Raw genomic sequence first — 24,637 nt, forward strand, 5'->3', positions numbered from 1 at the left:
CCAGTCAGAGCTGTAGGAAAGGCAGGAGATAACCCCTCACCCTTTGCCCTCGCCTTCCGCATAGCGCCCCTGTGCTTCCATCCACAGCCTCTCCCAGCCGCGTCCCACAGACCCCAGCAACATGGGGCCCAAACCCAGTGTCAAGGGCGGGGCGTCTATAGACATCCTGAGAGGGGCTGGCCTGGCAGTGCCAGGGGCAGGTCCGTGGTCGGCTCACGGGGCGGTGAGGAGGAGGGCGGCGAGTATCAGCGCAGCGGGAGAGACGCTGGCAGAGGGGCCGTGCCTCTCATGTGTCTCCGGATCCAGCTGTTGTAGGCCGTCACCCGGGTGAAGACCCCGGGGAACCTGCAGTCAGCACAGATGGTTCCACGCACCTCTCTGGTCATAAACCAGCTCACGACTCCAGCCAGGTACCAGGTGCCACCCTGCTGACAGGCCAGAGGCCCCCCGGAGTCGCCCTAGAGAGAGAAACGGGGGTCAGGGCCCCAATTCCCATCGCTGTCACGGTGAGAGCGAAGGCTGGATGGGGGGTTACAGAACATACCCAGTCTAAGCAACAAAGAGCAGCGACCTGTGTCAGGGATCTTGGCTGGGGTCTGGGCAGCGCCTTGCACAAGGGGGCCCTGATCTCGCCTGGGGTCTGGGCAGAACCTGGCACAAGGGGGCCCTGATCTCGCCTGGGGTCTGGGCAGCGCCTGGCACAAGGGGGCCCTGATCTCGCCTGGGGTCTGGGCAGCGCCTGGCACAAGGGGGCCCTGATCTCGCCTGGGGTCTGGGCAGCGCCTTGCACAAGGGGGCCCTGATCTCGCCTGGGGTCTGGGCAGAGCCTGGCACAAGGGGGCCCTGATCTCGCCTGGGGTCTGGGCAGCGCCTGGCACAAGGGGGCCCTGATCTCGCCTGGGGTCTGGGCAGCGCCTTGCACAAGGGGGCCCTGATCTCGCCTGGGGTCTGGGCAGAGCCTGGCACAAGGGGGCCCTGATCTCGCCTGGGGTCTGGGCAGAGCCTGGCACAAGGGGGCCCTGATCTCGCCTGGGGTCTGGGCAGCGCCTTGCACAAGGGGGCCCTGATCTCGCCTGGGGTCTGGGCAGAGCCTGGCACAAGGGGGCCCTGATCTCGCCTGGGGTCTGGGCAGAGCCTGGCACAAGGGGGCCCTGATCTCGCCTGGGGTCTGGGCAGAGCCTGGCACAAGGGGGCCCTGATTTCGGCTGGGGTCTGGGCAGAGCCTGGCACAAGGGGGCCCTGATCTCGCCTGGGGTCTGGGCAGAGCCTTGCACAAGGGGGCCCTGATCTCGGCTGGGGTCTGGGCAGCACCTGGCACAAGGGGGCCCTGATCTCGGCTGGGGTCTGGGCAGCACCTGGCACAAGGGGGCCCTGATCTCGCCTGGGGTCTGGGCAGCGCCTTGCACAAGGGGGCCCTGATCTCGCCTGGGGTCTGGGCAGCGCCTGGCACAAGGGGGCCCTGATCTCGCCTGGGGTCTGGGCAGCGCCTTGCACAAGGGGGCCCTGATCTCGGCTGGGGTCTGGGCAGCACCTGGCACAAGGGGACCCTGATTTCGGCTGGGGTCTGGGCAGCGCCTTGCACAAGGGGGCCCTGATCTTGCCTGGGGTCTGGGCAGCGCCTTGCACAAGGGGGCCCTGATCTTGCCTGGGGTCTGGGCAGCGCCTTGCACAAGGGGGCCCTGATCTTGCCTGGGGTCTGGGCAGCGCCTTGCACAAGGGGGCCCTGATCTTGCCTGGGGTCTGGGCAGCGGTGCTGTATACCCACAATCAGCTGGGAGGAAAGGCTCTCACTTTGCAGAATCCCTTGGGGCTGTCCATGTACCCGGCGCAGATCATGTTGGGTTTGATTACGTCTGGACCCAGAGGTGAGTGTGGAGCCAGTGTCTTGTAACGATCGTTGCAGTCTGCTGTTTTGATGATGGGAATCTCCAGCTCCTGCAGGGTCTTGGGTTTTGGGAGAGACTCTGGAGGGGGAGAACCGGGAGCGTGTCAGGGTTATTCCACCAGCATCCGGCTCTTCCTGCGCCCCGCGCACCAGGGTCCGGACGAGCCATTTGTGCCTGTGGGCAGCTTCCCCCATGCCTGTGCCATTCTGGAGACGAGTCTGGCTGTCAAGGCACATCTACTATGGCTAAGCGCAGGCATGTCCCTGTGTGCTGCCCCACAAGGAATACACACACACACACACACACTCCCCTCCAGCAGGGGGCAGCGCTGCCCCCCTACACACACACACACACACACTCACAGGGCCCTGATCATCCGGGACCCCAAGCCTCTAACTCAGGAGCTCAATTGATTTGATTTAACAAAGAGAAGGTTAAGGGGTAAATTGAGCCCAGTCTATAAGTATCTACAATGCGAAGAAGTGTTTAATAACGGGCTCAGCTGAAGATCTAACATGATCCGGTGGCTGGAAGTTGAAGCCAGACAAACTCAGACTGGAAATAAGGTGTCAGTTTTTAACAGTGGGAAATTTACCAAGGGTCGTGGTGGGTTCTCCATCACGGGCAATTTGTAAATCCAGATCCAAGAGATCTGGTCTAATTTGAGCAGCAATTCAATCAGGGACGTTCTCTGCCTTGTGCTCTCCAGGAGGTCAGCCGAGATGGTCACAGTATCCATGACCACCAGAGCCCTCCCGTCCATAGGATGTTTCGGGGCAACTGCCCTGGGCCCCATGCTCTGGGGGCCCTGTGGGGCCCAAGGTGGTCCGGGGGATTAGTGGGGGGCCTGGCACCGGCAGCAGGGGTCGGGCCCGCCTCCCCGGACTCACCAGCAGTGGTGGGAAGTGGAGCGACTTGTCTGGGAGCCAGGTCGCTCCGTTTCCCGCCACCGCCGGTGAGTGCGGGGCGGTTCCACTCCTGGTGCTGGTCAGGCCCCCACTAACCCTCCAGGCTGCGTCGTTCAGGGGAGGGGGGTTGGGAGAAGGGGTGGAACGGGGCTGGGGAGGGGGCAGAGCAGGGGTGGAGACAGAGCCGGAAACTGCTCTCCCCAACCCCCTAACAATTATGGACTCCCAGTGCCTCTCTGAGACTTCTGACACTTACTGGTCATTTCAACTTTTCCCCAGCCGGTGACCCAACACTTCATCTTCTCGGGGAACTTGCGGAAGGCCCCCGGCAGGGAGATGGGCCGGATGAACTTCGTGGATTTCACGGGCTTCTCCAGCCTCACCAAGGCGATGTCAGCAATTTTGGTCTTCTTATTGTAATGGGGGTGGAGGATGATCTGCTTCACATTGACCAGGATCTGATTTGGGGAGGGGTTGAGGAGCTGGTGTGCCCCCAGCACCAAACGGTACTGGGAACAGGACTGAGAGCTGGAGGAGAGAAAAAGAAAAGGGGAAGACAGGGGGGTGCTGAGATGCAGCCACCTCTGGGGGGGAGGGCAGTTGGGGAACTCATGCACAGCAGGAGGCCAGGGAAGAGTCATCACCCCCTGCCTGGGTTACTCACCAACTGAAGCAGTGAGCGGCTGACACCACCCACTGGGCTGAGATGAGGGAGCCTCCGCAGATGTGGCGGTAGTCACCTTTTTTGGCATCATAAAACTGCACACTGACCTGCCAGGGCCATCGACCCTCCCGGGCATCCTTCCCCTCTATGATACGGCTGAACACTGCACAAAACAGGGGCGCCATGTGAACATGGGACAAAGTGCACATCTTCCACCCAGAGCCAGGGATAGAACCCAGGAGTCCTGGCTCCCAGCCCCACCCATACCCCACTCCCAGGGCAGGTTGCAGAACCCAGAAGTCCAGACTCTTTACCTGGCTGGTCTTGACTCTCCTCTGCACCTGCGGAGGAAATGGAAATGTTGGGGAGACATGACAGAGTCAGGACCATTACGGGAGAAGCATCACTAGGGTCCGATTGGGGAGAGTGGAAGGTGGGGAAAAGAGCTGGAATAAAAGCCTCATCCACTGTCCCATAGCTCCTCCCATACACTAAATACTCTGCCTCAAATCGTAGGTGGCTACTGTGCATCAGTAGGTTTCAGAGTGAATGCTGACATGAGATGAAAGGGGGCTGCTCCCAGCTCTCTCAGGGCCAAACGTCCTCCCTCCACCCTGCAAAGCCCTAGGGCGGTAGAGGGTTCGGGAGCAGAAGCTGAGAGGGTGCTGGGGCTTGGACTCCTGTGGGAGTGAGTCAGAGGGGCTGGAGGGGTCATGGCAACCCCGGGGGTGTGTGTCTCAGAGGTGGGCTCAGGGTCCCTTCATTCACAGCAGGGCCTGGGGACCGGCACATCATTTCTGCCCCTCAGTGCACAGAACCTGGTTTGCTCACGTCCCCACAAACCCTTGAACCCAGGCCCTGGGAAAGCGGCAGAGCCAGTCTACTGGGGCAGGATCGTCCCCCTGAGTCGATTCCAGCCCGAGGGGGCAGGATCGTCCCCTCCTGTCAGTTCCACCCGCAGGGGGCAGGATTGTCTCGTCCAGTCGATTCCCCCCCGGGGAACAGGATTGCCCCCTCAGATCTATTCCCCACCCCAGGCTGCAGGGTCGTCCTCTATGGTCTGTTCCCTGCGGCTCTGCATCGCTCTGGATCCCTTGGTCTCTCTTACCATGCGCTGGGGATGGCAGCACCAGCACCAGCAGCAGCAGGGCCAGCTGGGAGTAGAGCCCCGCCATGATCCTGCCCCACAGACGCTCTGGGTTGGGACAGCCCAGTTCAGCCTCCAGCCAGCGGAGCAGACAGCCCCTGGCTTCAAGGCAGCGAGTTATATACCCAGCTGGAGCTGCCCCGTGGGTGTGGGGTGTGATTTCAGCCAGACCGCCAGCCGTGTGCCTCAAGAAGCCACGGCACCCCTGAGCCCTTATCTCCTCTCCCCAGCATTTTCCTGTTTAAAATTGTGAAGTACGGGAAAGTGAAAGCAGAAGCTCACGGACCCTCATCCTTCCCCCTTCTCCCCCCCCCCCACTACTTATGTGGCTTAGCTGAGATCAGGTCCTTGCTGGACCATCGCTGTCGGGAGGAGAAGTCAGGGCTGTGACTCAGGCCTGCCCTGTGGACCCATCCCCAGTCCGGGGTCCACCTGCCCAGGTTCTCCTGGGACTGTCCCGTTGCTGGAGGTAGCTGGGCTGGGCCTTCTGTCCGGTGCTCAGTGCCCACGGCTGGCCAGTGCTCTGGGGTCAGGATCCCCCCGGCCGGCCCGTTCTTCTGCACCTCCCCCTGCTCCCTCCACTTCCAGGGACCTGCCGGTGGAGCACTTTTCCCTGGCAGCTGTCGCAGGGAGCAGCCTCCCATGCTGCTCTCTCTCGTTGGCCTCCAGCAGCGGGGGGCACCAGAGAGATTTCCTGCCCCCACAGCAGTTTGGTGGCAGGGGGGTAGTGGGTGGGGAGGGGATGGTACATTGGGGGGCTAGAGAAACACTCCGCCACCATTGAGCTCAGAGCAGTTTTTTTCCTTTACCCTGCCCTGGCTCCTTCACTTGTGCCCCATCCCCCAAAACTTCACACACTCCCACCCTCCCACAACCCTGGCTGGCACATCCTGGCCGCGATCACAGTCAGTCTCTGCAGCATCTGGAACAACGGGTCCCCGATCTCAGTGGTGGGGGGGGGGTCTGTGTAGCACCTGGCGTGACAGGGGCCCCAATATCAATCAGGGGGGGCCTGTTCAGGGCCTGGTGTGATGTGGCCCTGATCTCAGTCAGGGAGGATCTCTGCAGGGTCTGACGTGTCAGGGGACCTGACCTCAGTTAGGTGGGGTCTGTGCAGGGCCTGGCATGACAGGGGCCCTGATCTAAGTCGGGGGGGGGGTCTGTGCAAGGCCTAGTGTGACAGGGTCCCGATCTCAGTCAGGGGGGGTCTGTGCAGGGCCTGGTGTTTCAGGATCCCTGATCTCAGTCAGGGGCAGGGGTCTGTGCAGGGCCTGGAGTGACAGGGACCCTGTCAGGGTTCCCTGCCCACTCTGAACTCTGGGGTACAGAGTTTATATTCCACCAGCTTAGGTTAAAAACTTCCCAAAGGCAAAAATTCCTTTCCTTGCCCTTGGATGGTATCGCTGCCACCACCAAGTGATTTAAACAAACATTCAGGGAGGGGCCACTTGGAGCCCTATCCCCCCCCCCCGAATATCCCCCCCCCCAAGCCTCTTCACCCCCTTTCCTGTGGGGGCTTGAGAATAATATACCAACCAATAGGTTAACAAAGTGAGCACAGACCAAATCCCTGGTTTTTAGGACACTGAAAATCAATCAGGTTCTTAAAAGAAGAATTTTATTTAAAAAAAAGTAAAAGAATCACACCTGGAAAATCAGGATGGAAGATAACTTTACAGGGTAAATAAAAAGATTTAAAACCCAGAGGATTCCCCTCTGACTCTGCTTCCCAGTTACAAAACAGGAATAAAATTACCTCTTAGCATAGGGAAAATTCACAAGCTAAAACAAAAGATAATCTAATGCATTTCCTTGCTATTACATACAATTTCTTTAATTTTAGATGTATCATTTCAGGATCATTTTAGGAGATGTTTTTTTCCTGCCCTGGTCCCCCCTCTGTCCGAGAGGGCACACAAAAAGAGAGCACAAACAATACCTTCCCCCCCCTGAAATTTGAAAGTATCTCCTTTCCCCATTGGTCCTTCTGGTCAGGTGCCAACTAGGTTAATTGAACTGATTAACCCCTTACAGGTAAGTGATTCTGTACCTCCGGCCAAGAGGAATTTTATACTACTGCTACATAAAGGTTGTTACCCTTCCCTTTATATTTATGACACGCCCCCCAAATCACACATGGTGCTGGACAGCCTGTTGCACACTGGCTGTGATTTCTTCCTGGAGCTCTAGGGGAAAACAGAGTGAATAAGACACATGCACCTTTAGATATACTACTGATTATATAAAAACTAACAATATTTTCCACATTTCAAGGAAGATTTTAACCAGTTGATTCTGGGAAACTTTCACGGGAGAGTGCATCAGCCACTTTGTCAGAAGCTCCTGGAATGTGTTGTATGTCGAAATCAAAATCTTGGAGAGCTAAACTCCCCTGAAGAAGTTTTTTGTTATTTTCCTTGATGATATGAAGCCACTTCAGTGCAGCATGGTCAGTTTGCAGGTGGAAACGCCGTCCCCAAACGTGTGGGTGTAGCTTTTCCAGAGCATAGACAATGACGTAACATTCCTTTTCGGTGATTGACCAGTGGCTTTCCCTGTCAGACAGTTTTTTGCTGAGAAACACGACAGGATGGAATTCTTGATTTGGTCCTTCCTGCATTAAAACTGCTTCCACACCATGCACGGACGCATCAGTGGATACTAGGAAAGGTTTGTCAAAGTCTGGGACCCTTAGCAAAGGGTCAGACATGAGTATCACTTTAACGTGGTTAAAGGCCTTCTGACACTCTTCGGTCCACTGAACGGGATTTGGCTGTTTCTTTTTGGTTAGGTCTGTCAGTGGGGTGGCGATTTGGCTGTATTGCGGTACAAATCATCTGTAATAACCGGCCAAGCTTAAGAAGGATTGAACCTGTTTCTTTGACTTTGGGACAGGCCACTTTTGGATAGCATCCACTTTGGCCTGTAGGGGGTTGATAGTTCCTTGACCCACCTGGTGTCCAAGGTAAGTCACTCTGTTTAGGCCTATTTGACACTTCTTAGTCTTAACAGTTAGTCCTGCCTCCCTTATGCGCTCGAAGACTTTCCAGAGATGCTCCAGATATTCTTCCCATGAATCAGAAACTATGGCCACATCATCAAGATAGGCGACTGCAGATTCTCCCAATCCCGCTAGGAGACCATCTACGAGTTTTTGGAAGATGGTGGGTGCATTTTGCAGCCCAAAAGGGAGCATATTAAATTCATACAGCCTGACATGGGTGATGAAGGCTGACCTTTCCTTGGCGGATTCATCTAGCAGTACTTGCCAGTACCCCTTGGTTAAGTCCAAGGTAGAGATGAACTGGGCCCGTCCCAGTTTCTCTAATAGTTCATCTGTGCGTGGCATTGGAAAGTTGTCTGGGCAAGTTACAGCATTTAGCTTACGGTAGTACACGCAAAAACGTATCTCCCCATCTGGTTTGGGAACTAGAACCACTGGAGATGTCCATGCACTGCCAGAGGGGCAGATTACACCCATCTGTAGCATGTCCTGGATCTCTCGTTCTATAGCAGTTTTGGCTTCAGGAGACACCCGGTAAGATTGGGCTGTAATTGGGCAAGCATTACCTATGTCAATGGAGTGGTATGCCCGTTCGGTCCGTCCTGGGGTGGCTGAGAACATCGGTGCATAGCTAGTGCACAGCTCCTTGATCTGCTGTTGCTGCATATGCCCAAGGGTCAGGGAGAGGTTCTCCTTTTCCACGCCACCGTCACTTTTTCCTTCATAGTAGACACCTTCAGGCCACTCAGCGTCGTCTCCTCCCTAGGCTGTAAACTGACAAACCTTTAATTCTCTGGAATAAAAGGGCTTTAGAGAATTAACATGGTACACTTTAGGCTTTAGGCTTGAGGTGGGGGATGCTATGAGATAGTTAACAGCTCCCAGGTGCTCTTGGACCGTAAATGGCCCATCCCAAGATGCTTCCATTTTATGGGCCTGGTGCGCCTTTAAGACCATGACCTGGTCCCCTACTTTGAAGGAACGCCCTCTGGCATGTTTATCATACCAGGCTTTTTGCTCTTCCTGAGCATCTTTTAGGTTTTCACTAGCTAGAGCTAAACAGTCTCAGAGGGTGTTTTGTAGGTTGATTACAAAGTCCAGAATGTTAGCTCCTGGAGAAGGCATAAACCCCTCCCATTGCTGCTTTACCAACTGTTATGGCCCCTTAACCTCATGGCCATACACAAGTTCAAATGGTGAAAACCCTAAACTGGGACGTGGCACAGCCCTGTAGGCAAAGAGCAACTGCTGCAACACTAGGTCCCAGTCACTGGAGTGCTCATTCATGTATTTACGTACCATGGCCCCCAAAGTTCCATTAACCTTCTCCACCAGGCCATTTGTTTGATGGTGGTAAGGAGTGGCAAGCAAGTGGTTAACTCCATGAGCTTCCCAAAGGCTTTTCTTGGTCCCGGCCAGGAAATTAGTTCCCGAATCAGTAAGGATGTTGGAGGGCCAACCTACCCTGGCAAAAATGTCTGTTAATGCCTGACACGTACTTTTAGCCCTAGTGTTGCTTAGAGCTACTGCTTCTGGCCATCGGGTGGCAAAATCCATGAAAGTCAGTATGTACTGCTTTCTTCTGGGTGTCTTTTTTGGGAAGGGACCCAGAATATCCACAGCTACTCGTTGAAATGGAACCTCAATTATGGGGAGTGGCTGGAGAGGGGCTTTGACCTGGTCTTGGGGTTTTCCCACTCTTTGGCACACCTCACAAGACCGGACATAGGTAGAAACATCCTTGCCCATTTCCTCCTAGTGGAATGACCCCCCCCAAACGGTCTTTGGTCCTGTTCACCCCAGCATGGCCACTAGGATGATCATGGGCTAAGCTCAAGAGCTTGACCCGGTACTTAGTTGGAACTACCAACTGTCTCTGAGGATGCCAGTCTTCCTGGTGTCCACCAGAAAGAGTTTCCTTGTATAAAAGTCCTCTTTCTACAACAAACCTGGATCGATTAGAAGAGCTGAGAGGCGGTGGGTTGCTCCGTGCCGCTGTCCAAGTTCTCTGGAGGCTTTCACCTGCTTCCTGCTTGGCCTGGAACTGTTCCCTTGATGCTGGAGACATCAGTTCCTCACTGGATTGTGGACCTAGGCTTGGTCCCTCTGGAAGCCATGCAGGTGATGGGGCTGTTTCCGTTGACTGTGAACCGCTCTCCGCTGGTGCACTATGTTGGGGTTCAGGCTCCGGCTGAGCCTCTTGTGTAGAGTCATTTGCTGCTGATGCCAGTGCAGGCTCGGTGGTGCCCTCTGGTGTTGGGGCTGTAGACGGGGTTGCAAGAGCTGGATTCAGTGCTGGCAATGGTTCTGGTGCTGGTTGCTCTGCCAGTCCCAGTTCGGGGACTGGCTTTGGCTCGGTCTCTGGGTCTGAATCCACTATGGGTGTTGCAGTCATTGGCATGGGTCTGGTTCCACCACCTCCATCTGGGTCTCTGGTAACACAGACGGGGCCCTGGTGGAAGGCTCAGGAACAGGGATAGGTTTGGAGGCATGCTTAGCCTGGCTGCGGGTGACCATTCTCACCCTCTTGGCTCGCTTCACATGGTGGGCCAAGTCTTCCCCCAGCAGCATAGGAATGGGATAATCATCATAGACTGCAAAAGTGCACATTCCTGACCAGCTCTTGTACTGCACAGGCAACTTGGCTGTAGGCAAGTTTAAAGAGTTTGACGTGAAGGGTTGAATCATCACTTGGGCCTCTAGGTTGATGAATTTGGGGTCTACTAAGGATTGGTGGCTAGCTGACACCTGTGCTCCAGTGTCCCTCCATGCTGAAAACTTCTTCCCGCCCACACTCACAGTTTCCCTTCACTCTGAGGGTACCTGGGAGGCATCTGGGCCTGGGGACCTTTGGTGTGACCCCGGTGCAATGAACTGTAATGTGTTGGGGTTCTTGGGGCAGTTGGCCTTTACATGCCCCAGCTCATTACATTTAAAACATCGCCCAGCTGACGGGTCACTGGGGGGAGGGGGTTGCTGGACACTGGTGTGGTGGGACAATTAGGTGTTTGGGGGTTTCCTTGGGATGTAGTTGGGGCCTTGGGCTGCCCCGGTAGCAGGGTGTGGTCTGAGGTTGCCCCTTCTGGTCTCCGCTCCAGCTGCTACTAGCTTTTTTTCCCCCCGCCACCTCCACCCATCTGGCTCCAATCTCCCCCCCCCACCTCGATTACAGTTTGGGGCTTCTCATCTAGGATTTACCTTTCTATTTCCTCAGGAACACCCTCTAAGAACTGCTCCATTTGCATTAGGAAAGACAGATCTTCCAGAGATTTAACGCTGGCTCCTGATATCCAGGCATCCCAACGTTTCACAAGGTGGTCAGCGTGTCGGGAAAATGCCACGTCTGGTTTGCACCTTAGGGCTCTGAACCTCCGACGGGCCTACTCGGGTGTTAGCCCCATTCTAATTTTGGCCTTTTTTTAAAAAAGTTCATAACTGCTCTGGTGTTCCTTAGGCATTTCATCTGCCTCCTCTGCTAAGGGTCCACTGAGCTGCTGCCTCAGCTCCACCATATACTGGTCTGTAGAGATCCTGTACCCAAGGCGGGCCCTTTTGAAATTTTTTAAGAAGGCCTCTGTATCATTGCCTACCTTGTAGGTGGGGAATTTTTTGGAATGGGGAGCGGTACCTGGAGAAGGATTGTTAGGGTTATCTGGTAGACCCAGCTTAGCCCTTTCCAGATTTAAGCACTTCAGCTCTAACTCTGTATCCAAGCGTTTCATCTCCATTTCTGTCTCCAAGCATTTTGCCTGTTTCCTCTCCTCTGTTTCCATTCCAAGCGCTTTAAGGCCATCTGTCTTTCATGTTCTTTCTGTCTCTCTTCAGCTTCCAATCTGGCTAATTCTAGTTTCTTTTGGACCTCACTTTCTGTCATCCTAGCCTTTCTGCGCTTAGCCTAGCCTAACCCAAGAGCTAGAAAGAAAAAAAGAACCCAGCTTGTGAATTCCCTTGCAGGAACTTAACTACTCTGCCTTCAAGCAAAGAAAAAAAACTCCAGCTGCTCTCAGCTAAAAAAAAAAAAAAAGAAGTGTCCTTTTTTAAAAAATACCTCCCTGGTTTTCTATCAGCCAAAAGAAAAAATCTTTTTAAAATCCTGAGGTCTGTGCTTCTGGTCCAAAATGATCCCACCACACTGCCACCATCTCAGGATTTCCTCCCCACTCTGAACTCTGGGGTACAGAGGTGGGGACCCACATGAAAGACACCCTACTCTTATTTCAACCAGCTTTGGTAAAAAAACTTCCCCAAGGCACAAATTCTTCCTTGTCCTTGGACAGTATTGCTGCCACCACCAAGTGAGTTAGACAAAGATTCAGGAAAAGGACCACGTGGAGTTCCTGTTTCCCCAAAATATCCCCCCAAGTCCCTTCACCCCCTTTCCTGGGAGGCTTTAGAATAATATACCAACCAAATAGGTAAACAAGGTGAGCGCAGACTAGACCCTTCGGTTTTTAGGACACTAAAACCCAATTAGGTTCTTAAAAGCAGAACTTTATTATAAAGAAAAAAGTAAAAGAAGCACCTCTGTAAAAACAGGATGGAAGGTAATTTTACAGGGCAATAAGATTTAAAACACAGAGGATTCCCCTCTTGGCAAAACTTCAAAGTTACAAAAAACAGGAATAAATCATACAATCATAGAATCATAGAATATCAGGGTTGGAAGGGACCTCAGGAGGTCATCTAGTCCAACCCCCCGCTCAAAGCAGGACCAATCCCCAACTAAATCATCCCAGCCAGGGCTTTGTCAAGCCTGACCTTAAAAATATCTAAGGAAGGAGATTCCACCACCTCCCTAGGTAACGCATTCCAGTGTTTCACCACCCTCCTAGTGAAAAAGTTTTTCCTAATATCCAACCTAAATCTCCCTCTTAGCATTGGGGAAATTCACAAGCTAAAACAAAAGATAATTTAATGCATTTCCTTGCTTTACTTACAATTTTTGTAATCTTAGATGCTTATTTCAGGTAGGGTTTTAGGAGAAGTTTTTTTTCCTGCCTGGTCCTTCTCTCTGTCCCGAGAGAGCACAACAAAGAGAGCACAAACAAAGCCTCCCTGCACAGATTAGAAAGGATCTTCTTCCCTTATTGGCCCTTTTGGTCAGGTGCCAACCAGGTTATTTGAGCTTCTTAACCCCTTACAGGTAAAGGAGGGATTTTATCACCAGGAAGCTTACATAGATTCCTGGGGCTCTGTGTGCGTGTAGCTTAGGGGAACCATGTTGGTTTGGGGAAGGATTGCAGGCAGTCTGCTCGGAGGATGGGTGTGAAGCTTGTTTTGTCTCTTTGAACCCCTTCTTGATCTAGGTCAGTTTCAAGCAGTCCCTGAATGACCCTATTCATTCCTCCCAGACAGCATGGCGACAGGCACACCTCTGTTCCTCTTGGTCTGCCCTGAGAGCAAACTGGAGCTGTTTTCCCCTGGGGGAAACTGAGGCTTCCTAAAAATATTACAAAAAATCCCCACGTTGTCTACCGGAAGTTGAGAATGGTTACAGCAAGGGGTTTGTCAGAAGGGAGACGTAAAATGCAGAGTATTGTGTTCCAAAGCTGTCGGAGCCAGGCAATTGCCAACAAACCCATCCAAAATTGTGACTAACTCCCCAAAACTGTGAAAAAAAAATCAAATAAGCGGGGGTGGGGGGGATTTGGGTCCCAATGTCAAGATGCTGGGCAGGGATTTGGGTCCAAACATCATGTGTCATGGGGGATTTGGGGCCCAGGGTCATGATGGTGGGTGAGGATTTGGGTCCAAACATCATGATTCAAACAAGAGTGAGAACAATCGACGCCTTCCCGCCCCGCCTGGCCCAGCCCCGTGTTTACAGGCAGGACCAGCCGCAGGCCTGCGCATGGACAAAGACAAAAGCACCCACAGAAAGATTCTGAACTGGGCCCCTCGGGACTGAGCTGAAACACCCTGAATGTGGAAAGAGACAAAGCCGGGGGCTGTGTAAGAGAAGGAAAAGGGGCTGGAGCACCCACCAGCAGCTCCCCGCCCCCCCCCACCCAAGCTCACCTCCGCCTCTGCTCCCCATCCTCTGCAAGCCTGCCGTGTGCCCGCTTTCCCCCCCTAGCTCCCAGCACTTGCCACCACAAAACAGCTGTTTCACATGGCAAGCGCTGGGAGGGAGGGGGAAAGAGGGGGAATGCAGCACGTTTGGGGAAGAGGCGGGGCCAGGGCAGGGACTTGGGGAGGGGTCCAAGAGGGGCAGGGAGGGGGCGGAGTTTGGGCGGGGACTTTGGGGAAGGAGTTGGAATGGGGGCGGGGCAGGGATGGAGTCGGGGCAGGGGCGGGGGGGCGCGAGCACCCACCGGCGCCCAGGAAAGTTGGTGTCTATGGTCCCAACATGAGGCTGCTGCTTATAGAACCATAGGATCATAGAATCATAGAAGATCAGGGCTGGAAGGGACCTCAGGAGATCATCTAGTCCAACCCCCTGCTCAAAGCAGGACCAATCCCCAACTAAATCATCCCAGCCAGGGATTTGTCAAGCCTGACCTTAAAAACCTCTAAGGAAGGAGATTCCACCACCTCCCTAGGTAACACATTCCAATGCTTCACTACCCTCCTAGTGAAATTTTTTTTCCTAATATCCAACCTAAACCTCCCCCACTGCAACTTGAGACCATTGCTCCTTGTTCTGTCATCTGCTACCACTGAGAACAGTCTAGATCCATCCTCTCTGGAACCCCCTTTCAGGTAGTTAAAAGCAGCTATCAAATCCCCCCTCATTCTTCTCTTCTGCAGACTAAACAATCCCAGTTCCCTCAGCCTCTCCTCATAAGCCATGTGTTCCAGTCCCCTAATCATTTTTGTTGCCCTCCGCTGGACTCTTTCCAATTTCTCCACAGCCTTCTTGTAGTGTGGGGCCCAAAACTGGACACAGTACTCCAGATGAGGCCTCACCAATGTCGAATAGAGGGGAACAATCACGTCCCTCAATCTGCTGGCAATGCCCCTACTTATACAGCTCAAAATGCCATTGGCCTTCTTGGCAACAAGAGCACACTGTTGACTCATATCCAGCTTCTCGTCCACTGTCACCCCTAGGTCCTTTTCTGCAAAACTGCTGCCTAGCCATTCGGTCCCTAGTCTGTAGCGGTGCATGGGATTCTTCCGTCCTAAGTGCAGGACTCTGCACTTGTCCTTGTTGAACCTCATCAGATTTCTTTTGGCCCAATCCTCTAATTTGTCTAGGTCCTTCTGTATCCTATCCCTACCCTCCAGTGTATCCACCACTCCTCCCAGTTTAGTGTCGTCTGCAAACTTGCTGAGGGTGCAATCCACCCCATCCTCCAGATCATTTATGAAGATATTGAACAAAACCGGCCCCAGGACCGACCCTTGGGGCACTCCACTTGATACCGGCTGCCAACTAGACATGGAGCCATTGATCACTACCCGTTGAGCCCGACAATCTAGCCAACTTTCTGTCCATTCATCCAGCCCATACTTCTTTAACTTGCTGGCAAGAATACTGTGGGAGACTGTGTCAAAAGCTTTGCTAAAGTCAAGGAACAACACGTCCACTGCTTTCCCCTCATCCACAGAGCCAGTTATCTCGTCATAGAAGGCAATTAAATTAGTCAGGCATGACTTGCCCTTGGTGAATCCATGCTGACTGTTCCTGATCGCTTTCCTCTCCTCTAAGTGCTTCAGAATTGATTACTTGAGGACCTGCTCCATGATATTTCCAGGGACTGAGGTGAGGCTGACTGGCCTGTAGTTCCCAGGATCCTCCTTCTTCCCTTTTTTAAAGATGGGCACTACATTAACCTTTTTCCAGTCATCCGGGACCTCCCCCGATCACCATGAGTTTTCAAAGATAATGGCCAATGGCTCTGTAATCACATCTGCCAACTCCTTTAGCACTCTCGGATGCAGCGCATCCGGCCCCATGGACTTGTGTTCGTCCAGCTTTTCTAAATAGTCCCGAACCACTTCTTTCTCCACAGAGGGCTGGTCACCTTCTCCCCATGCTGTGCTGCCCAGTGCAGCAGTCTGGGAGCTGACCTGGTTCGTGAAGACAGAGGCAAAAAAAGCATTGAGTACATTAGCTTTTTCCACATCCTCTGTCACTAGGTTACCTCCCTCATTCAGTAAGGGGCCCACACTTTCCTTGACTTTCTTCTTGTTGCTAACATACCTGAAGAAACCCTTCTTGTTACTCTTAACATCTCTTGCTAGCTGCAACTGCAGGTGTGATTTGGCCTTCCTGATTTCACTCCTGCATGCCCAAGCAATATTTTTATACTCTTCCCTGGTCATTTGTCCAATCTTCCTCTTCTTGTAAGCTTCTTTTTTGTGTTGAAGATCAGCAAGGATTTTACTATTAAGCCAAGCTGGTCGCCTGCCATATTTACTATTCTTTCTACACATCGCGATGGTTTGTCCCTGGAACCTCAATAAGGAGTCTTTAAAATACAGCCAGCTCTCCTGGACTCCTTTCCCCCTCACGTTATCTTAGCTAGCACAGCCACCCCAACTGCAGCACCCTGCATGGCAAGCCCCTATTTACAACTCACTCTCCCAGTCCCCTTTCCAAGCACGGCCACTAAGAAATGAGGCAAGTTACTAATGTCAAGCCAGGTCTACACCCAGGGGCAGGATCGTCTCCCGTCGATTCCCTCCTCCCCAGGGGGCAGGATCATCCCCTCCAGTCCATTCCCCAGAGATGTGCACCTCTCTGATGGGAATAGAGCCAGCTGAGAGGGTGTTAAGGGCCAGACAGGAGGCTAGAACTGAAGGTTCAGAGTGGGTTAAGTTACACAGACCCTGAACGCATCCCAGAGGAACCCCACCTGCAGCGCATCCTGGTCCTGGAAAAAGACACCAGACTCGTAAATTTGTTGTGACTGTAAAGTTCATTGCACTTCAGAGACTGTTGCACTGAACCTCACCCAAGCCATTTCCTCATGGGGTGCAACCTGGACTGTGGGACCACGGAGACCTGTGTCCCACTAACCTGGGGTGTGCCTCTCACACTGTGATGCTGTGACAAGCTACAAGCCTCTAGCAGGCGCTGCACTCACACAGACATCCAGGGGAAGGGATGCACCCACCTGAGTTACATGAATGCTTCTCCCAGCCACTCATGAACCAACAGTCGAGAGGCCCCAGCCAATTCCCCCTCAGCCTTGCACCCCAGAACTGTCCTGTCCGGCAGTGGTCAGAAGCCTGTCCAGTGCAAGTTCATTACCCAGTTTGCCCCTCCCTCAATTTGCAGAGGACCCTGTACCAGCCTTTGTAAACTGAGCTGAGATTTCCCAAGTACTTCAACCGAAACTTACTTTTTAATGTAAAATATAAAACAGGTTTATTAACTACAGACAGATCAATCTTAAGTGATTATAAGTACCAAGCGCAGAAATCAGAGTTGGTTACTTAAGAAACAAAAATAAATTTGAGGTCAATGCTCTACACACTGCGGTAAGACGAGGCCCTGAAACATAAACCCTTGTATCAGAGGCCCGGTATGAAGTCTAAGGCCTGAACTAAAGTAGTGGTCAAGACTTTGTTAATGTGAAGCAAGGTTAAGCTGTGAGCCAGAAGCAGGCCCTGCTCACAGAAGCTGGCAAGGAAAGGGCTGATGTTGCAAAAACACACATAGCTAAAAGATACTGGACACTAGAGGTACAAACATGTGCCAGAATGGTACCAGAACACTCCGATACTTGCACGTTCCACACAGATAACAAGGAACAGGCGGACCCATCCTAAAGACAGGGGTCAAAAGGATAATAGGATGGATGGAGTTGTTTTGATCGAATCAGCATGTACAAGGTGATAGGTGGCACCTTGACACGTAGAGGGGTTGTACCTCAATACGTCAGGAGTGATGTGTAACTTGTTTGTACCTGCGTAAAAAAATGGACCCCTGAGGAGTTCTTTGTCTGGCCTATGGGGCAGTGGTGAGTCCCGCCACTGACTGAGCTGGTCCATTGTCAGAGGGCACATATGTACTAGGAGAACTGTAGATATCTGATCTGGGGAAGTAGAGACTGTGTTTCATTTGGCAATAAACCTGGCTGGGTGCCTTCGTACCTTATCGGAGTCTGTGGTCATTGGGCAGTTTGCTCGAGATCTGCTGTGCCAGTGATCTGCAAAGCCGGGGCAGCACACAGAGGGAACACACGCACGCAGCCGACTGTTATCAACATTGAACAGAGCAGAGCACCACACCGGTGGTGTCTGATGACATTGGTGACCCCGACCGCTGATCTGGTGAGTAAGCGAGCTGTCCGTTGTAGGAATCGTTATCTAACATGACAGGAAACCGTGAGCTAGGAAACCCGCTTAACCCTTCTCTGCAAATCCCCACATAGTTTGATAACTCTTGGACCCTCTGGGTTGCTAGCAAAAGGGGTCCATATGAATTTAAAAAATATAGTGGGGAAGAAACATGGAATGAAATTTGTAAGGCTAAGGCAGAAACTGTAGCCTTGAAATGTAGAATATTGCAAACTATAACCATGGCTGTTCAATGGTTAGACAACATGCCACAAAATTGGCGGGGCAAGTAACAGAAACAAAGAAAGTGTTACAAGAATCAGAAGACACTAAAAAGCCCTGGAACCAGCACAGGAACAGAATAAAACATTGAAAACAGCTGTAAGAAACCAATAAAAAAAGATGGGCCGTCCCCTGTTATAAATATCTGTGGTCAACAGCAGGCTTCAGATAGCTCCCTTGTGCCCAAAGAATGGGGACAGAAATGGAAAAAGGGGGCCCTAGCAAAATTAAAAGATGAAATGGAGTCCACTGCATTGCAACCAGCAGCTTATAATAAAAGCCAGGCTCCGGTTAAACTTCCACTGAGACCTAGACGGGTGTCTGTCAGAACGGGAGAAGTAAGTGCACAGAAGGAAAGAGTAGCACACAATGCTGTCACCGAATTGGTAACTCAGACGAAGGGAAAAAATGGAACAGTTCACAGAGCACATTCGGAGACAGGAGCTGCGACTCGATCGCAGGGGAGTGAATAAAGGAGAACTTCAAAGTAAAAAACCGAAATGAAGCAGGTTAACGCCTAGAATTGATGCATTAACACATGGAGTTGCCCCAAAACAGTTAACTGCAGCAAAAAAGGGCACGCCCGCCATCCATCTGGCATGCGCACTGTTAGGGGGCTTATTCCTTCACCCACTTATTTCCCTGGTCCTTCTCGCATGAACAGAGAGCAACAATACCTGAAGTCCAAAGGTGCAAACAATTCGATGTTTATTGGGGTGAACTTCCAGCAAGCATGATTCCAGTTTCCTTCCTTAGTATCCTCCTTCCCAGCTCTGACACCACAGAGCCTTACACCTGTGTCCCTGTTCCCATTCCTGCCCTTAGCAAAACATGATTCCAATTTCCTTACTCCCATTCCCTGTTCCCATCTCCCCCTTTAGCAAAACATGGTTCCAATTTCCTTACCCCCATTCCCTGTTCCCATCTCCCCCACCCACACGCCCACCCCCTCCCACCCATGCCCACTCACTTCCTCATTGACCACAGATTATATAGTAAAACTTGAGTTCTGCTTAGCTATACCTTAACCAATCATTTTCCTGAAATTTAACTAACCAATCCTAACAGATTGTAACATGATTATGTAACCAATTATATCCCACCACCTTAATTAGTTTACACCCAGCAAAATTAATTATACAGCAGACAGGAACAATCACAGAACCAGACAGAGATTATACAGACAAACAATAGCAAAGTGGGAACTATAATGACAAAACAATACAGAAGTGAGGATTTCACATCCCAGCTATTGATAAGTGAGTTCTTGCCAGACAGGACACTATCAAACTAAGTTTCCTTTTACATCGTCCAGGCACTTCCCTTTCTCTGGAGGCGATAGGCATTATCAGGACAGGATTGTATCCTAACAGCCCAATAGCACCTTCTTTCTATGTGACTAGTTTGGAATGTGAGGAGGTGACCGGTCGCTTCCCAGCTTATGGCTGCCTCTGCTGCTTAGCCAAAGGCCTTAGCCTAAGCACAGGGCCTCAGACTGTCACAGTAAGAGAAGGCCCTTACTCCGGCAGACAGTGATTTTGATTCTCTCTTTTATACCTCTAGGACTAGCCAAATGATAAGAATACACCTAAATTCTTAAAGTACAGGCCTTTACCGACAGGCCTGAATATCTACATCCTAACACGCACAAATGCAACAGACACTGGGGGAATAAATTCAAGGTTTTACAAGAGCAGGTAAAGACCCCCACTCTCCTCTCAGAGCCAGGATAAAACCCCGGGGTGGGGGTTCCCAACGGCGTTAACCGACTGAACCACACTCCTCCCTCAGAGCTAAACACAGAACTTTCTTTCTCAAATATTTTGACATACCAGTTAAGTTTTCCTTTATATCCTTTCTCAGTTTGCTAAGCTTGCTGCTTCTGCCTGTACTTGAAGAGACCTTCTTGGCTCAGGTCTCCCTACCTCCCTAGGTTGCTCTTCACCCCCATTCCCCCACCTCTCCTCACTTCTGCTCTCTCTCTCTCTGTTTTAAAAGTCGTAGTTTTTAGAGAAACCTCCAAAAGATAAAGCAATTGAAAACAGAACAAAACAACAAGCAAACAAAGAGAAAATAAGGTAAAACTTTACTTTAAGTAAATCCAGCATACTAATGACTTTAACGGTTCAGGAATGCAACAGCTGGAATTACTCCAAACTTTCTTGCAGATATGGTTGCCATGCAGTGGAAATGCAGACTCTGATTCTAATCCTAATCACGAACTAATATTTGAAACATGGGCTATCCTTATTTCCACATAGCACAGTTTTAAAATAAGGTTAATATAAAGTCATGGAAAATGTCTTCAGTTACTAAATTAATACAATAAATTTTGCAAATCGTAATATGAATTGTGTCAATTTGTATTAAAAGTTTTAAATAACAAGGTAATAACTTGCTTATTTAAATGTTTAACCCTTTTGTTTATTTTGTATTTTTGTTTGCCTTATTTTGTATAGTTATAAATAGAATTTTGGTCTTAATTGTAAGTTAGTCCTGTATGTCATGTATTTTGTCCTGTGTTGTGTGTGTCACGTGACTACTTTTTATTAATTTTATTTTGTTGCAAGAAAAGTCAAGTTTTTACCCTTTAAAATATATATATATTGTGACAGGGTCAGGCCAAATGGCTACAGGAGAGTGATCCTATTGGGATCCGGGAAGCGGGCGGGCTTTGCTAAAGGATCCCCCCCAACCTAAGAGGGGGATCCACAGGACCTGGACACTAAATGATTACGGGGGACAACAAATGAAATAACAGGGACAGGAGTGTGGTCAAAGGGTCAAACGAAGGGAACCGGACGGGGACACCGAGCAGAGAACCCCGGACAGCGCCCACTGTGCCTCAAAGCCGTCAAGGGAGTCAGTGGATGCCGCCCAGAGGAACTCTGCCCGGATACGTGAATGGATGGAGGATCGGAAATAGGCCCCACAGTCACAGGAGACTCCATCGGCCAACCTCCTCCCTCTGGTTTTATAGATGGCCATTTTAGCGAGGGCCAGGAGGAGGCTGACCAGGAGATCCTGAGACTTTGTGGGGCCAGGGATTGGGAGTGCATAAATAAGAAGGTGAGGGGAAAAGTGCAACCAAAAGCATAACAAAATATTTGTGAGGAGCTGGAATAGGGGCTGAAGCCTGGCACACTCCAAGTATATGTGTGCAGGGGTTTCCCTCACACCACAAAAGGGGCAGGTGTCTGGGATGGGGTGAACCGCGCCAAGTACACGCCCGTGCTCATGGCTCTGCGAAGGAGCCGCCAAATGATATCCCCGGCAGGCCTCGGGACCAAGGTGGAATATAAGCTGGCCCACCAGGGATCCTCACCCTCCAGAGGTGGCAGGAAGTCCCACCATTTTGTATCGGGGCAGGACGCAAGGGTGAGGACATGAAAGGAGTGGAGCACGAGTGTGTATAGATGTTTCCTTGGCGCGGTCTGGAAGCAGACCAGCTGCATCTCGTGGAGCCAGCTCAAGGTGAAGGGGGGGCGGTTGGGTCCACGGGGCAGGGGTCCGATGAAAAGGTCCGGCGGGCCTGGGGTGGAGGGTGGGCGGGGCGTGCCCTCGTGCAGGACCTGGTCGAGGTAAACCCGAGTAGTGGGCAGCAAAGTGGCCCTCATCTGAAGTACGCGACGCGGAGTACGAGGTCTGGAGAGCCCCATGCTCTGAGCGAGCGTCAGGAGATCCAGCCAGTCTCCCCAGTCGTAGTCCAGGAGGTCTCCGATTCTTGTGACTTCTGCCAGGACCAACCTCTGGCGCAACGAGGGGGACTCCGCCACCTGCACACGGAGCTGGGGGTTGTGTAGCAGGGGCTCTGCGAGGAGATCTGGCCCCTTGGTGGCCGCCACGGACCTGGTCGTTGAAAGCAGTTTCCAGGTCCGGAGGAGGTCCTGGTAGAGGACAGGCAGTCTGGAGAGGTCTCGCGGAAGACCTCTCGGGTGGAGGTAAAGGAGCTGCCGGTCGTATCAGAGCCCTCGGAAGCGGCGCAGGAAGGCGTGCGCCAGTATGCTCCACGCCAGACTACCTGCACCATGAAGGAGTCTCTGCAGGGCCTGGAGGCGGAAGACAGGAACCTGAGTGTGCAGACACTTCAGGCCCTGCCCTCCCTCCTCCAGGGGTAGATGGAGAACCCCTGCAGGGACCCAGTGCAGTCCTGACCAAAAGAACTCCAGAATCGATGTCCGGAGGTTGGTCAGGAAACCCGAGGCCAGGACCAGGGTGTTGAGCCAGTACCAGAGCATGTACAGGACTAGCTGATTAAGCACCAGCGCTCTCCCTCGAAGGGAGAGGCACCAGAGTAGTCCTGTCCATTTCCAGAGCCGCTCTATCACCCTGCCCTCTAATTCGTGCCAGTTCTCCTGTGGAGAGGGATGCATGGCAGAAAGATAAACGCCAAGATAGAGCAGCGGACCCGTGCTCCACTGGATGGCCTGACGCGTGGGTGGGAGGGAGCTCGCCTGCAGCCGTCACCGACCACCAGGCCAGAGCTCTTGATCCAGTTGACCCGGCGGAGGAGGCTGCCAAATAGATGGCCTGGCAAGCCTCCACCCGCGCCATGTCGCCCGGGTCCTGGACCGCGAGGAGTATGTTGTCGGCATACGCCGACAGGACCAGCCGCAGCTCCGGCTCCCGCAGCACCAACCCTGTCAACCTCCTGCGGAGGAGACAGAGGAAGGGCTCGATCGCCAGAGTGTACAGCTGGCCCAAGAGGGGACACCCCTGCCATACTCCTCACCTGAAGCTGACGAGTTCGGTCAGAGTCCAGTTGAGGCTGACCAGACACTCTGCGGAGGCGTACAGCACCCAGAGAAAACCCACAAACTGGGGTCCAAAGCCAAACGCTCGCAGAGTGCTCAGGAGATACCTGTGGTCCACCCTGTCGAACGCCTTCTCCTGATCCAAGGACAGGAGGGTGAACAACAGACCATCCCTTCACCCGAGTTCCAAGAGGTCCCGGACCAGATACAGGTTGTCAAGGATGGTGCGGCCCGGGACGGTGTAGGTCTGGTCTGGGTGGACCACATCCGCCAGCACGGACCCTACCTGTAGCGAGATGGCTTTTGCTACGACTTTCTAGTCCATGCTGAGGAGCGAGACAGGACACCAATTTCGTAAATCGCGGAGGTACCCCTTCTTCGGCAATAAGGTGAGCACAGCTCACCTGCACGAAAGAGGCAGGACTCTGTTCTGCAAAGACTCGGCCCAGATGGTGACTAGGTCTGGGCCGAGGACGTCCCAGAACACGCGGTAGAACTCCATGGTCAGCCCATCCGTGCCTGGAGATTTATTGGTGGGCATGTAGTGGAGGGCTTCCAAGAACTCGGCCAGAGTGAGAAGCAGCTCTAGCCGGTCTCAGTTGCCCACGCTAACCATAGGGAGCTCCTCCCAGAGCACTCTGCAAGCGTTAGGATCGGTCGGATCTGGGGAGAAAAGGCTTGGTGTTGGTCCAGGCAGGCAGAAAGGACCCCTCTCAGGTGGTGGTGGTGGTGGTGTCCACAGCAGCAATGGCTGGGGCTGGGGTCCCTCACTCCATAACTCTGGGGAGCGGGCCAGCAGCCCCCCTACTCAGGAGCTGCAGTTGGAACAGTAGCAGCACCCGAAGGTGGGGGGGTCCAGCAGCCGGCCAGCAACCAGGTAGCAGAGAAGTGGGGTGGTGTCTGGCCAAGCCAGGGGAGCAGCTGGAGCAGCAGCAGCAGCAGGGAGAGCCCAGAGCCTAACAGTAGCAGGAGTAGTAGGAGCAGCAGCCCTCTCCCTCCTTCTCCCTCCAGGCCAGAGGGCTACAGGAGAGTGATAGAATGCAGATATATTAGCCCCACATTAAGTAGGTCCCTTTTCCCTGGGTAAGGTAACAGGGAAGGTTCCAGAACAATCAGGCACTTTCTGAAAACAATTAAGGCAGACAGGGTGATTAGAACACCTGCAGCCAATCAAGAAGCTGCTAGAATCAATTAAGGCAGGCTAATCAGGGCACCTGGGTTTAAAAAGGAGCTCACTTCAGTTTGTGGTGTGTGTGCGAGGAGCTGGGAGCAAGAGGTGCAAGAAACTGAGAGTGAGAAGGCGTACTGCTGCAAGACTGAGAAGTACAAGCATTATCAGACATCAGGAGGAAGGTCTGTGGTGAGAATAATGAAGGTGCTGGGAGGAGGCCAGGGGGAAGTAGCCCAGGGAGTTGAAGCTGTCACGCAGCTGTTACAGGAACCAGTGTAGACAGCTGCAATCCACAGGGCCCTGAGCTGGAACCCGGAGTAGAGGGCAGGCCCGTGTTCCCCCCATCCCTCCAACTCCCTACTTGATACCGGAGGAGTTGAACCAGACTGTGGTTCCACCAGAGGGGAAGGTCTCTGGCCTGTTCCCCGATCCACTAGGTGGATCAGCAGAGACTGCGGGGATTGTTCTTCTTCCTTTCCGCATGCTGGCCAGTGATGAGGCCAACTGAGTGAATGGCAGATTTGAGCCACAAAAGTGGCCAAACTGAGGGCTTCCGTGAACCTCTGAGGCGAGCAAATCCGCCAATAA

The 24,637-nt window shown here is 52.6% G+C and overlaps 1 pseudogene; it reads right to left on the reverse strand.

The window, feature by feature from the left end:
* Positions 1-213: 213 nt before the first annotated feature.
* LOC141988835 (serine protease 27-like) lies at positions 214-4,639 on the reverse strand (annotated as a pseudogene).
* Positions 4,640-24,637: the final 19,998 nt, after the last annotated feature.

Source organism: Natator depressus, chromosome 6, assembly GCF_965152275.1.
Source record: "Natator depressus isolate rNatDep1 chromosome 6, rNatDep2.hap1, whole genome shotgun sequence".
Taxonomy (NCBI): domain Eukaryota; kingdom Metazoa; phylum Chordata; order Testudines; family Cheloniidae; genus Natator; species Natator depressus.